The sequence below is a fragment of the Penaeus vannamei genome, chromosome 7 (genome assembly GCF_042767895.1).
Source record: "Penaeus vannamei isolate JL-2024 chromosome 7, ASM4276789v1, whole genome shotgun sequence".
Taxonomy (NCBI): domain Eukaryota; kingdom Metazoa; phylum Arthropoda; class Malacostraca; order Decapoda; family Penaeidae; genus Penaeus; species Penaeus vannamei.
Window position 1 is genome coordinate 9,991,435 of NC_091555.1, and position 12,500 is coordinate 10,003,934.

Here is a 12,500-nt window from a genome sequence, read left to right on the forward strand (position 1 = left end):
TTGTTGAAAAGACTGTGAACTGCTTTTTTCTATTTTTCTTTTTAAAGAATTTTATATAATAGTTTTTTTTTTTAAGACTTGCTTCTTTTTCATCTTTTTTTTTAAAGACATGCTTCTTTTCCCTCTTTTTCTGGTAATAGATTTCTTTTGTTTGATTCGTCCCTTTTGAAAAGACTGTGAACTGCTTTTTTCTATTTTTCTTTTTAAAGAATTTTATATAATAGTTTTTTTTTTTTAAGACGTGCTTCTTTTCCCTCTTTTTCTGGTAATAGATTTCTTTTGTTTGATTCGTCCCTTTTGAAAAGACTGTGAACTGCTTTTTTCTATTTTTCTTTTTAAAGAATTTTATATAATAGTTTTTTTTTTTAAGACTTGCTTCTTTTTCATCTTTTTTTTAAAAGACATGCTTCTTTTCCCTCTTTTTCTGGTAATAGATTTCTTTTGTTTGATTCGTCCCTGTTGAAAAGACTGTGAACCGCTTGGCTTTTGTTTCAGTTTTCAATTCAAATCGTTATTATATAATCTTGAGAGGGAAATTGCGTCAATGCAAACTGTGCGTTATGAGTCTTTCGTCTTACATAAGTTTTTGTTTTGTAATAGAGAATTATGTAAATGTAGGCGTAATCAAAACTGTAATATAAAGTTTGGAATTATATTGAACTAAGTAAGTACATTCTTAGTCCATTTACAGGGATATGGTCTTACACTTTGTCATTAAAGCTCATTGATCATTTAAAAAACGGACCATTTGGATTTATAAAAAGATTTTTCGTGTTTCATATTCATCCCCAAACCAATCTATCATCAGGAAATTAACAGGTAAATAGGAATTATTTTGATAAGCAGCTTTGAGTCCGTTATTTGCATCTTCTCAAGGACGCTTACCGTATTTTCGAAAAGATTTGTTTTCACTTTTATTCTAATGGTATTTATGACGGAAATATTTTGGTTTGCTCATTTTTGAGCCAGTCACAAACAAACAATTATCATTTTGTGTCTTTATCTCTCTCTCTCTCTCTCTCTCTCTCTCTCTCTCTCTCTCTCTCTCTCTCTCTCTCTCTCTCTCTCTCTCTCTCTCTCTCTCTCTCTCTTTTTCTTTTTTTTTTTAGTATTCCAAATCTTAAAATTTTTATGACATCCGATGTGATCCATTTATAAATAACCTCAAGGCTTATGTGTAACTTAAAGAAAGAGATGAATATTGTAATCAAACTATACGCATAGAAAAAAAATATATATATTTAACCGCATGACGTGCAACATAAGTAATCAATCAACAACAAAAATTTAATAAAAATAGAAAAAAGGGGCATGGTATTCAGTCTGCTTATCAGCGATATACCTTATCACAGAGTCGCAGTCACACGTAATCCGCACAAAACATTATTATTATAGAGACTCTGACGTGCGAGAGACGCCGGTATCCCCTCCCCGCCATATTTGTTCTTATTTCCAATCCGACATTGAACTATTGAACATCCGCTGTAACATCGAAAATAAACGCGTTTTGATCCGCGGTTTTACAGTGTTACGTTCTATATATTTATCTACGGAAATTCGCCATAAGGAGGTTTTTTGTGACGTGATATCGGCATAGCGTGGAGTACAGACGTAAAGATATTATTCACTTTTTCATGGTAAGTTTCTCGAAATAGAAGTCATGATAGTAAAAATGATGTAAATGGGAAGAAAAAACAGCAACAACAACTAGGGTGTGACGTATACCGGAAGTAATAGTACTAGTAGAAGCAGTTGCAGTGGTAGTATTTGTAGTATAAATAATGATGCTGAATAATGATAATAATGGTAATGATAATGATGTTAATAATACCATTATCAGAAAGTATTTTAGTGAATAACAGCAATGCCAGGAATAACAATGATGTTGATAATAAGAACAATAATGATAATATGATAGAAATGATAATAGTGGCAGTAATGGCATGAATAACAATGGAGATGAAGATATTAGTAATAACAGTGATAATGGTAGTGATAATGTAGGAAAAAGTAAAAATTATTATCATCAGGTGTTTTATGATGGTGCTCAGAAACCGCAGCTAATTGGTAACTCACCGTCCTGTATTTTTTTCTACATTTATGTTATTTCCTATTTTTTTGTTTTTTTATCTTTCTCCTTCCTTTTGTTTAAGGAAGAAAAATGGTAAAGGTATTCGTGTAAACATGAGGTTGTAGTGATAGGATGTTCTGTCACAATTACGTAACATATTAGGAAATTGTGAGGTTTCGTATAAACTGGAAAGACAATGGAGTCTAATGAAGTGTATCACTGGCAAAAAATAGTTATTTCAGTCACTGCTAAGACACTGTAGCAGTTTTTTTTTCGTTACTCTTTTGTACTATTTTATTTTAATATTTTGGTATTCTAATATTTGAATGGATTACCTATAGATTTTCCACATGCCTAATGTGAATGAAAACAGTTATTTTTAGATTTTTTTAAAGACTATTTTATGCTCCTCGCCCAAGATTTTGTTCTGTATTCTGTATCTGAAAAACTATTAAAAACAGTTTTGTACGAAGCATCACGATTATTCCTCTATAAATGTGGTCAGTAGACGCCACGTGTGTTAAATTCCATCGGCTCCATTTTCCAGAATGAACAGGTGTTTGACCGACACAGCTGTTCGATACCTGCGCTAATAAACTACAAATCAAGCGGATTTAATCACTAAGTCATAAAGTTCACAAACCAATCATTAATTCCTACTTTTTTATTTGACCCCAAACATAATATTTTACGCTCGTCGATCGATCCGACATAACTTTACCAAATGGTTCTTTCCCCGTATATTTCAAAATCCACTGACATCACTTCCTGATAACATGACATGAGAAGCTCTGTAGCACAGTGACAGGCATGATAATGAGATTAAATTATGCAAGTGAACGGCGGTTGTCACGCATGAATTACAAAGGGCTTCACGTGACTGTCACCGCCGTGTTTTATGTCCATGTTACATAAATAAAATAAATACGCATGGATTGGTGGAATACATTTCAATATATTCATGTAGATACGTTTGGTATGTTAGAGTAAGTGTGTTTCAGAATTTTGCCTGAAGAAGTGAGGTATCTCCGCCAGCAAAGGATTATGTAACCGCAGCCTACGTGTCTGCAGGTTGAGAATGCACTGGACTGCAAATACAAAATTCTCATTCTCTTTAAACAGCTAACGATATGGTTAGTTCTTCTAAAACCTCTTATCATGCTAGCAACAGCGTGACGTCACTGTATTATCATCTCTATGACGTCAGCAAATATTTTCGTTATCGTCGAATGCATCAGGTGGACCATTTTTCCTCACAGGATGAAAGGGGGATAAATTGGCTTGAAATCCTGTTCAGGTTATCGCGTGTAGGTGGGAGAGAAGGGGAGGGGAGAGAAGGGGAGAAGGGGAGAAGGGGGGAAGGGGGGAAGGGGTTTAATATGAGACGATCAAATGAGGGGGAAGGGAGGTCTCATTCGGTGCTGGATCCCGCCGTTTTGCCGACGGTTCTGATAAACGGCGACTCCCTCTCCCCTCTCTCCTTCACGGCCCTCATCCCTCCCTCCCACCCTGTCTGACTTCCCCTTTTCTCCCTCATAGTTTCCCCCTGCCCCACTCATCCCACCTCCTCACCCCCTTCCTCTCTCTCCCTCTTTAGCTTTCTCCCAACACCCGCGCACGCTTTCTCTTTCTCTCACTCATTCACCTCCTCCACCATCACCCCATCCTCACTTTCTATACCCATAGTCACTCACTTCCCTCTCCCTTTCCCTCTCCCTCTCTCACTACACACCCCACTCCCTCCCCCATACTTTCCTCCTCTTCCTCTCCCCCTCTTCCTCTCCCCCCTCCCTCCGTCCCTCTACCTCTCTCTCTCTCTCCATTCCCCTCTCCCTTCCTCCCTCTCCCTCTCTCCCCCTGTCTCCCTGCCCCCCTAATGAAAGTAAATTTCGAGAATTATTTGTTGCACATGACTTGAACAAACAAAGAAAAGTAGATTATTGTTGGAGTCACGTACGGATCTTCTCTGACCCCCCCCTCCCCCCCTGTTTCACTCTCGCTTTAGTACCCTGCTTTTCTTCTCTCTTAGCGCCTCCCTTTTCGTTCTTGAGGGATTGATGATATAGATGGATGGGTGAATGGATTCTCTCTCTCTCTCTCTCTCTCTCTCTCGCTCTCTCTCTCTCTCTCTCTCTCTCTCTCTCTCTCTCTCTCTCTCTCTCTCTCTCTCTCTCCTCTCTCACTCTCTCTCTCTCTCTCTCTCTCTCTCTCTCGCTCTCTCTCTCTCTCTCTCTCTCTCTCTCTCTCTCTCGCTCTCTCTCTCTCTCTCTCTCTCTCTCTCTCTCTCTCTCTCTCTCTCTCTCTCTCTCTCTCTCTCTCTCTCTCTCTCTCTCTCTCTCTCTCTCTCTCTCTTCCCCCCGTCCCTCCCTCCCTCTCCTGCTCTCTCCTTCCCTCTCTTTCGCCCTCCCTCTCTCTCCCGTCCCTCCTTCACTCTCCTTTCTCCCTCCCTCTCCCCCTTGTCCCTCTCCTTCTCCCTCCTTCCCTCTCCTTCTCCCTCCTTTCCTCTCCTTCTCCTCCTTTCCTCTCCTTCTCCCTCCCTCTCTCTCTCTCCCTCCCTCCGCCCTTGTGACGTATACCGGCGTAAACCACGTGACACCCTTGGGCGAGCACGTGGTGTGTCGTGCGGAGCTGGAGAGCAAAATGGGGTCTGCTCTTTTTTTTCTTCTTCTTCTTTTTCTTTTTTTCTTATTCTTATTCTTATTCTTTTTCTTGCTCTTTTTTTTTTTTTTGCTTGTTCTTTTTTCTTTTTCTTGTTCTTCTTCTTCTTCTTTTTTCTGCTTCTTTTTTCTACTTGTTTTTCTTTTTTCTTTTACGTCTTCTTTTTCTTGATTTTGGTCTTTTGTTTTTGCATTTTTTTCTCTTTCTTCTTACTTTTCTTCTTTCGTTTTTCTTCTTATTTTTCTTAGATTATTTAATCTTATTTCTTTCTTTCTTCTTATTTCTCCTGCTGCTGCTGCTGCTGCTCCTCTTCCTCCTCCTCCTCCTCCTCCTCCTTCTCTTCCTCCTCCTCCTCCTCCTCCTTTTCCTCCTCTTCCACATCCTCCTCCTCCTCCTTTTTCGTCTTCTTCTTCTTCTTCTGTCTCTCTCTTTCCTCCTCCTCATCCTTCTTCTTCTTTTCGTCTTCCTCCTTCTTCTCCTCCTCCCCCTCCTCCTACTCATACTATTCCTCCTCCTCCTCCTCTTCTTCTCCTCCACCTCCTCCTCGTCCTCCTCCTCTTCCTTCCCCTCCTTCCCTTCCTTCCCCTCCTCCTCCCCCTCTCCTCCCCCTCCTCCTCCTCCTCCTCCTCCTCCTCCTCCTCTTCCTTCCTCCCTCCTCCTCCTCCCTCCACCTCTCCCTCCTCCTCCACCTCCTCCTCCTCCTCCTTCCTCCTCCTCCCTCCTCCCTCCCTCCTCCTCCTCCCCCTCCTCCCTCCTCCTCCTCCTCCTCCTCCTCCTCCCACCTCCTCTTCCTCCCCTTCCACCTCCCCTTCCTTCTTCTTCTTCTCCTCCTCCTCCTCCTCCTCCTCCTCCTCCTCCTCCCCCTCCTGCTCCTCCTCTTCCTCCCCCTCCTCCTGCTCCTCATTCTTCTTCTTCCTCTTCCTTCTTCTTCTTCTTCTTCATCTACTTTTTCTTCTCTTAATTTTCTATAGACTGATCGGTTCTATTGTCTCTTGATCCGTGTCGAGTGATCCCTTTGTCTGTGGTTCGTTGTGTCAAGAGATATCGCCTCCTGTCTCTGTGTCTGTGTCCGTGTCTGTCTGTGTGCTTGTGTATGTGCCTTTCAGGGTCTTTGTGTGTCTGGTTATGTCTTTGTGTGCCTGTCTGCATTTGTGTTTGTCTGTCTGTGTGTCCGCGTCTGTGTAACTGTGTCTCGTGTCATTCTGTGTCTGTCTGTGTGCCTGTCTCCCCCTCCTCCTTCTCCTTCTCCTCTTTCTCCTACTCCTCCTCCCCCTCCTCCACCTCCTCCTCCACCTCCACCCCCTCCACCTCCTCCACCTCCACCTCCTCCTCCACCTCCACCCCTACCACCTCCTCCACCTCCACCTCCTTCCCATCCCCCTCCTCCTCCACCCCTCCACCTCCACCTCCTCCTCGCCTTCCACCTCCACCTCCTCTACCACCTCCACCTCCCCCTCCCCCTCCTCCTCCACCTCCTCCTCCTCCCCCTCCTCCCTCCACCTCCTCCACCTCCTCCTCCTCCTCCCCCTCCACCTCCCCCTCCACCTCCTCCACCTCCACCTCCTCTACCTCCTCCTCCTCCCCTCCACCTCCACCTCCTCCACCTCCTCCTTCCCCTCCTCCACCTCCACCTCCTCCTCCTCCTCCTCCTCCTCCACCTCCTCCACCTCCTCCACCTCCACCTCCTCTACCTTCTCCTCGTGCCTCGTGTTCAACTGTGCATGGGGTGTTGCCTGCTCTCCCTGCGGGTATTGATCAGAAACCGAGAAGGATATTTTGAACAGTTCTGGGTGAGGTCCACATCCCTATGGCTGCACAGACACGCATCCGTCTGCATAGTTGAGAGACATATAAGGGGATAGATAGACAGGGAAATGTTGTGTTGGACATACACGCATTGCGAGGGAATAGATAGATAGGAAAATGAGTTGATAGATCGATAGCGAGATAAGGTAGATGGATGGAAAGGAAGATAAGTAGATGGATAGGGAGGTAACATTGCAAGGGAATAAATAGACAGGAAAATGAGTTGATAGATCGATAGCGAGATGAAGTAGATGGATAGAAAGGAAGATAAGTAGATAGATAGGTAGGTAGATGTCGATATAGATGTAGATATGGATAGATAGACGTAGGTATAAATATGGATGTAGATTTAGACGTAGATATAGACATAGACGTAGATATAGATATGGATATAGATTTAGACATAGATACAAAAATGGATATAGATATAGACGTAGATACAAATATGGATATAGATATAGATGTAGATATAGATATAGACGTAGATACAAAAATGGATATAGATATAGACGTAGACAGAGAAGTGCGTGTGTATGGGTGAAGGAGATCCGGTACCTGCATAGCCATTGGCCACTTTGGGTGATAAAGAAGCCCTATCCCTATAGCAGTCTCGTGGTATGCGGAGAGAAAGAGAGAGAGAGAGAGGGGGAGAGAGAGAGAGAGAGAGAGAGAGAGAGAGAGAGAGAAAGAGAGGGAGAGAGAGAAAGAGAGAGAGAGAGAGAGAGAGAGAGAGAGAGAGAGAGAGAGAGAAAGAGAGAGAGAGAGAGGGGGGAGGGAGGAGAGAAAGAGAGAGAGAGGGGGAGGGGATAGAGAGAGAAGAAGAGAGAGAGTGAGAGAGAGAGAGAGGGAGGGAGGAGAGAGAGGGAGGGAGGTTGGGAGAGGAGAGAGGAGGAGGAGGAGGGGGAAGGACAAGAGATCATGAGAGAGCGGGAAAATGAGAGAGAGAGAGAGAGAGAGAGAGAGAGAGAGAGAGAGAGAGAGAGAGAGAGAGAGAGAGAGAGAGAGAGAGAGAGAGAGAGAGAGAGAGAGAGAGAGAGAGAGAGAAAGAGAGAGAGAAAGAAAGGAGGGAGAGAAAGAGAGAGAGAGAGAGAGAGAAAGGAGGGAGAGAGAAAGAGAGAGAGAGAGGAGGGGAGGGGAGAGAGAGAAAGAGAGGAGAGTGAGAGAGAGAGAGAGGGAGGGAGGGAGAGAGGGAGGGAGGTTGGGAGAGGGAGAGGGAGGAGGAGGAGGGGGAAGGACAAGAGATCATGAGAGAGGGGGAAAATGAGAGAGAGAGAGAGAGAGAGAGAGAGAGAGAGAGAGAGAGAGAGAGAGAGAGAGAGAGAGAGAGAGAGAGAGAGAGAGAGGAGAGAGAGAGAGAGAGCGAGAGAGAGAGAGAGAGAGAGAGAGAGAGAGAGAGAGAGAGAGAGAGAGAGAGAGAGAGAGAGAGAGAGAGAGAGAGAGAGAGAGAGAGAGAGAGAGAGAGAGAGAGAGAGAGAGAGAGAGAGAGAGAGAGAGAGAGAGAGAGAGAGAGAGAGAGAGAGAGAGAGAGAGAGAGAGAGAGAGAGAGAGAGAGAGGAGAGGAGAGACGGTGAGAGGAAGAGGTGAAGGGGGAGGGCGAAGGTAAAGAAAGGGAGACGGAGACGGACAGAGGGAGAGGAAGAGGAAGATGGAAATGAGAGAGAGAGAAGAGAGAGGAAGAGGAAGAGAGAGAGAGAGAGAGAGAGAGAGAGAGAGAGAGAGAGAGAGAGAGAGAGAGAGAGAGAGAGAGAGAGAGAGAGAGAGAGAGAGAGAGAGAGAGAGAAAGAGAGAGCGGGGGGGGGGGGAGAGAAGGTGAAGGATAGAGACACAGAGATAGAGACAGAAAGAACGAAAAGACATGAACAGACATGCAAATGGACAGACATAGACTCCCTGACTGCCTCACCCAAACCCAAAACAGCCAACCACATCCACCACACATTTCCATCACCTCTAAGGTTACCCAACCGCGCTTCCCTTCGAGATACCATCCCTAACAGAAGTCTTAGCGAACTCCCCCCTCAAGTCGGCCTCCTACCCCATCCCCTCCTACTCCTACCCCCTCGTCCTCCAACTCGTCATCAATACCCCAGCACTCGTGACTTCACCCCCCCACCTCCCCTCCCCCTCTCCACCACCACACCTCTTTCGTCTTACCTCGTCTTGTTCTTCTCCTTCTCTGGTTTCCTTCTTGTTTTTTCTGTCTCTTGTTTTTCTTTTCTTTTTTCTCTTATCTTCTATGTTTTTCTTTTTTCTTTTTTTTCTTTGTTCTCTCTCTCTCTCTCTCTCTCTCTCTCTCTCTCTCTCTCTCTCTCTCTCTGTCTCTCTCTCTCTCTCTCTCTCTCTCTCTCTCTCTCTCTCTCTCTTCTTTTTCTTCTCTCTGTCCCTTCCCTTCGTTTCTCTTCTCTTTCTCCTCTCTCCCTCTCTTTCTTTCTTCTAAGCTCTCCATCTTCCATTCTCTCTCCGTCTCTCACTTCTTTCCAGTTTTTCCATCTTCCATTGACATTTTACTTTCAGTGTCTTCTCTGTTTTTCGTTTTCTCGTTCCTTCCAGTCTCTCCATGTTTCACTTACGTTCTCCCTTTATCTCGCTTTATCCCTTTTCTTCCATTCTGTTTTTTTTTTTCTAATCTCTCCATCTTTCAGTCTCTTCTAAGATCTTCCTCTTTTATTCCCTCTTCTTGCAATGTTTCCTTTCTTCTAATCTCTCCATTTTTTATTCCTTCTTCTTGCTATCTTTCCTTTCTTCTAATCTCTCCATCTTCCTTTAACCTCTTTCTTCCCATCTCTCCTTTAAATCTCTACATTTTCCGTCGCTCTACCTTTTATTCTCTCCTGGCAATATTTCCCCTTTATCCTAATCTCTCCATCTTCCATTCTCCTCTTTCTTCCAGTCTCCCTATTCCTCCTTTATCAATCTTACCATCCATCATTCTATCCTTTCTTTCAAATTCCTACCCACTTCGCTGCGATTTACGATTGTACTCAAAATGTATGTCAATTTCCTCCCATTGTGAGAGGTAGATAAATATCTACAAATATCTTTGTAATCATAAAATGAAAGTATTTCATCTTTTGATTGATCATTTACTATGTCTTTTAATAAATCATTTATGCGTAAAAATCGACATAACAATCGACACTAGTTTGTAGAGATGTACGTATTGTTCTTGTTTGCGAATTGTGTGTATTTTCTTTTTCTTTTTCGTGACTTCACTGCTAAGAATAGAAAATTGCAACCCAAGCTCACGTGTTAAGATAAACAAATTGTACTTGAGAAAACGAGGGAAAGAGAGAGAGAGGGGGGGGAGAGAGAGAGAGGGGAGAGAGAGAGAGAGAGAGAGAGAGAGAGAGAGAGAGAGAGAGAGAGAGAGAGAGAGAGAGAGAGAGAGAGAGAGAGAGAGAGAGGGAGGGAGGGAGGGAGGGGAGGGAGGAGGGAGGGAGGGAGGGAGGGGGAGGAAGAGAGAGGGAGAGAGAGAGAGAGAGAGAGAGAGAGAGAGAGAGAGAGAGGGAGGAGGGAGGGAGAGGGAGAGGGAGGGGGAGGGAGGGAGGGAGGAAGGAAGGGAGGGAGGGAGAGAGAGAGAGAGAGAGAGAGAGAGAGAGAGAGAGAGAGAGAGAGAGAGAGAGAGAGAGAGAGAGAGAGGGAGAGAGAGAGAGAGAGAGAGAGAGAGAGAGAGAGAGAGAGAGAGAGAGGAGAGAGAGAGAGAGAGAGAGAGAGAGAGAGAGGGGGAGAACAGAGAGAGAGAGAGAGGAGAGAGAGAGAGAGAGAGAGAGAGAGAGAGAGAGAGAGAGAGAGAGAGCGTGAGAGAGAGGGAGAGAAAGAGAGAGAGAGAGAGGGAGAGAGAGAGGGAGAGAGAGAGAGAGAGAGAGAGAGAGAGAGAGAGAGAGAGAGAGAGAGAGAGAGAGAGAGAGAGAGAGAGGAGGGAGGGAGGGAGGGAGGGAGGGAGGGAGGGAGGGAGGGAGGGAGGGAGAGAGAGAGAGAGAGAGAGGGGAGAACAGAGAGAGAGAGAGAGAGAGGGAGAGACGAGAGAGAGAGAGAGAGAGAGAGAGAGAGAGAGGGGGGGAGAGAGAGAGAGAGAGAGAGAGAGAGAGAGAGAGAGAGAGTGAGAGAGAGAGAAAGAGAGAGAGAGAGAGAGAGAGAGAGAGAGAGAGAGAGAGAGAGAGAGAGAGAGAGAGAGAGAGAGAGGAGAGAGAGATAGGGGGGGGAGAAAGCGAAAGAGAAAAGAGAGAATTCCCGTTTTTTGTGTATACCAGCCTTTCATGAATAAGAAATCGCATATGGAACCATGAAATCGATAGAGTACAACCCTTCCCGTGTCTTGTTCAAGCAGCCAAGTTAAAGTTCTATAAGTCAATAACATGTTTTCATGCGTGGATGAGCATACGCTCTCTTGGACATAGATAAGAAAAATACCATCAAAGCACCTATTGTGGATATTAAAAGAGGTCTGTACATATTGATTGTAACGATTGACTTCTTTTCATCCAAAAATAAATGGATTTTTCTCACAAGAGCGCGTGAAGGTTACGCGTTCCCGCCACTCAGACGACACGACCCACTAATCGCGTTTAGATAGAAAAGTGTTTTAAAAATTATCTCCAACCTCAAAGAATTCCTTAAAAATCAATTATAATAAGTTTTTAAAAATATTTACAAACTATAAAAGGAGTAAGGTTTTCTATAAAGTATATAACAAGTGTGATATCACGTAAAAGACGGAGAAAAATATTACTGGAACGCATCTGTCAGGTGAATCAGCTGTTCAGAGTTTGTTCGTGGGCGAGTGACAATGTTCCTCCGTCTCTTTTCCCAGATTTTATAAGCTCACACGTCGCAGTGATCCGATTTGCGTCGTCAGAGGAGGGATTTTTAATTCGCCGAGTGGAGGGAATAATTTGCGATATCCTGTGACCCAAAGTGAGTTAAATTAGAGGTTTTATAGGTGTGTGGAAGAGAGAGAGAGAAGATCGTATTAATGTGGCAAACATATCGTAGATTGGAATGATATTTTCTGCTTTATTTTTTTACTTAGTATTTTGAAGGAAATGGGGTACTGGTAAAGGTACAGGTTGAGTTTCATACAGCCGCCTTTTAGACGAAAAATAATATATGCAAACGATAGAGCGAGTGATTCCAAGAAACTTATCTTCTATTTACTACGACTGCAACACAAAAATAACAAAGTTATTGGACACGCAAGTATCTCAGTGCTCGTTTTTTATGGATAATTTGCTTTTGAGTGTAATTAGTTGATTGATATTGACTCTGGCTGAGTGCAGAATATGAAGGGTCGCCTGTACTCACTCGTTCATTGAAAGACCTTGGCATAATTAAATGACCGAGATCTAAAGGCTTTTAACAGTTATATTGTCTTCTTGTGTTATTATTCATGGTGCTTTTGGATGGGAAATAAGGTGGGAGAGCTATTGAGTGATTTTTGGTAAGGAATTCTTATTAATTTATTTTAGAGTATAGAATAGAGTCATAAAGATTTTTCAAAAGTATTTTTCATGTTTTGTCTTTGTTGTGTGGTGTTTATGTAATACTGTAAAGCAAAATTGTGTTTATTCATTGTGTGTTTGAGGAAATGTTACATGACAAATGATGGTGCTTTGTGTTGTGGAATTAAGAAAAGCTGTTTTAAAACTGTGCAATGAAAGTTTTACATAATGTTTTGAGATCAGAAATACAATGCTACACTCACTTTGAATTTGGCTACAAAATGCAAATTATTTATGAAAAATAAGAGCTTTTTGTTAATAATTGAGAACACATCAGCTCTGGATTTCCTAATGCGACTTTTTCCAAGAGTTTAGATTGTCTGTGCTCTTTCCAAATCAACTTGAAATGCACTGTGATCTCAGAGAGGTGGCTACAACATGCACTTTATGATAGTGTCAGAGTGCCTCGCAGTCACTCTATCAACTTCTGAAACCAGTAAATCTCAATTATGCAAAATGGAGTTGAG

The 12,500-nt window shown here is 43.4% G+C and overlaps 1 protein-coding gene across 3 annotated transcripts in view; it reads left to right on the plus strand.

The window, feature by feature from the left end:
• Window positions 1-11,283: 11,283 nt before the first annotated feature.
• The window catches only part of Tmem63 (transmembrane protein 63), a 25,120-nt gene continuing 23,903 nt past the window's right edge, over window positions 11,284-12,500 (plus strand). For 2 of the 3 annotated variants that reach the window (XM_070123483.1, XM_070123481.1), the window contains exon 1: window positions 11,284-11,449. The gene's annotated coding sequence lies outside the window, so the exon portion shown is untranslated. The remainder of the gene's footprint in view (window positions 11,450-12,500) is intronic. The other variant, XM_070123482.1, reaches the window with a different exon arrangement.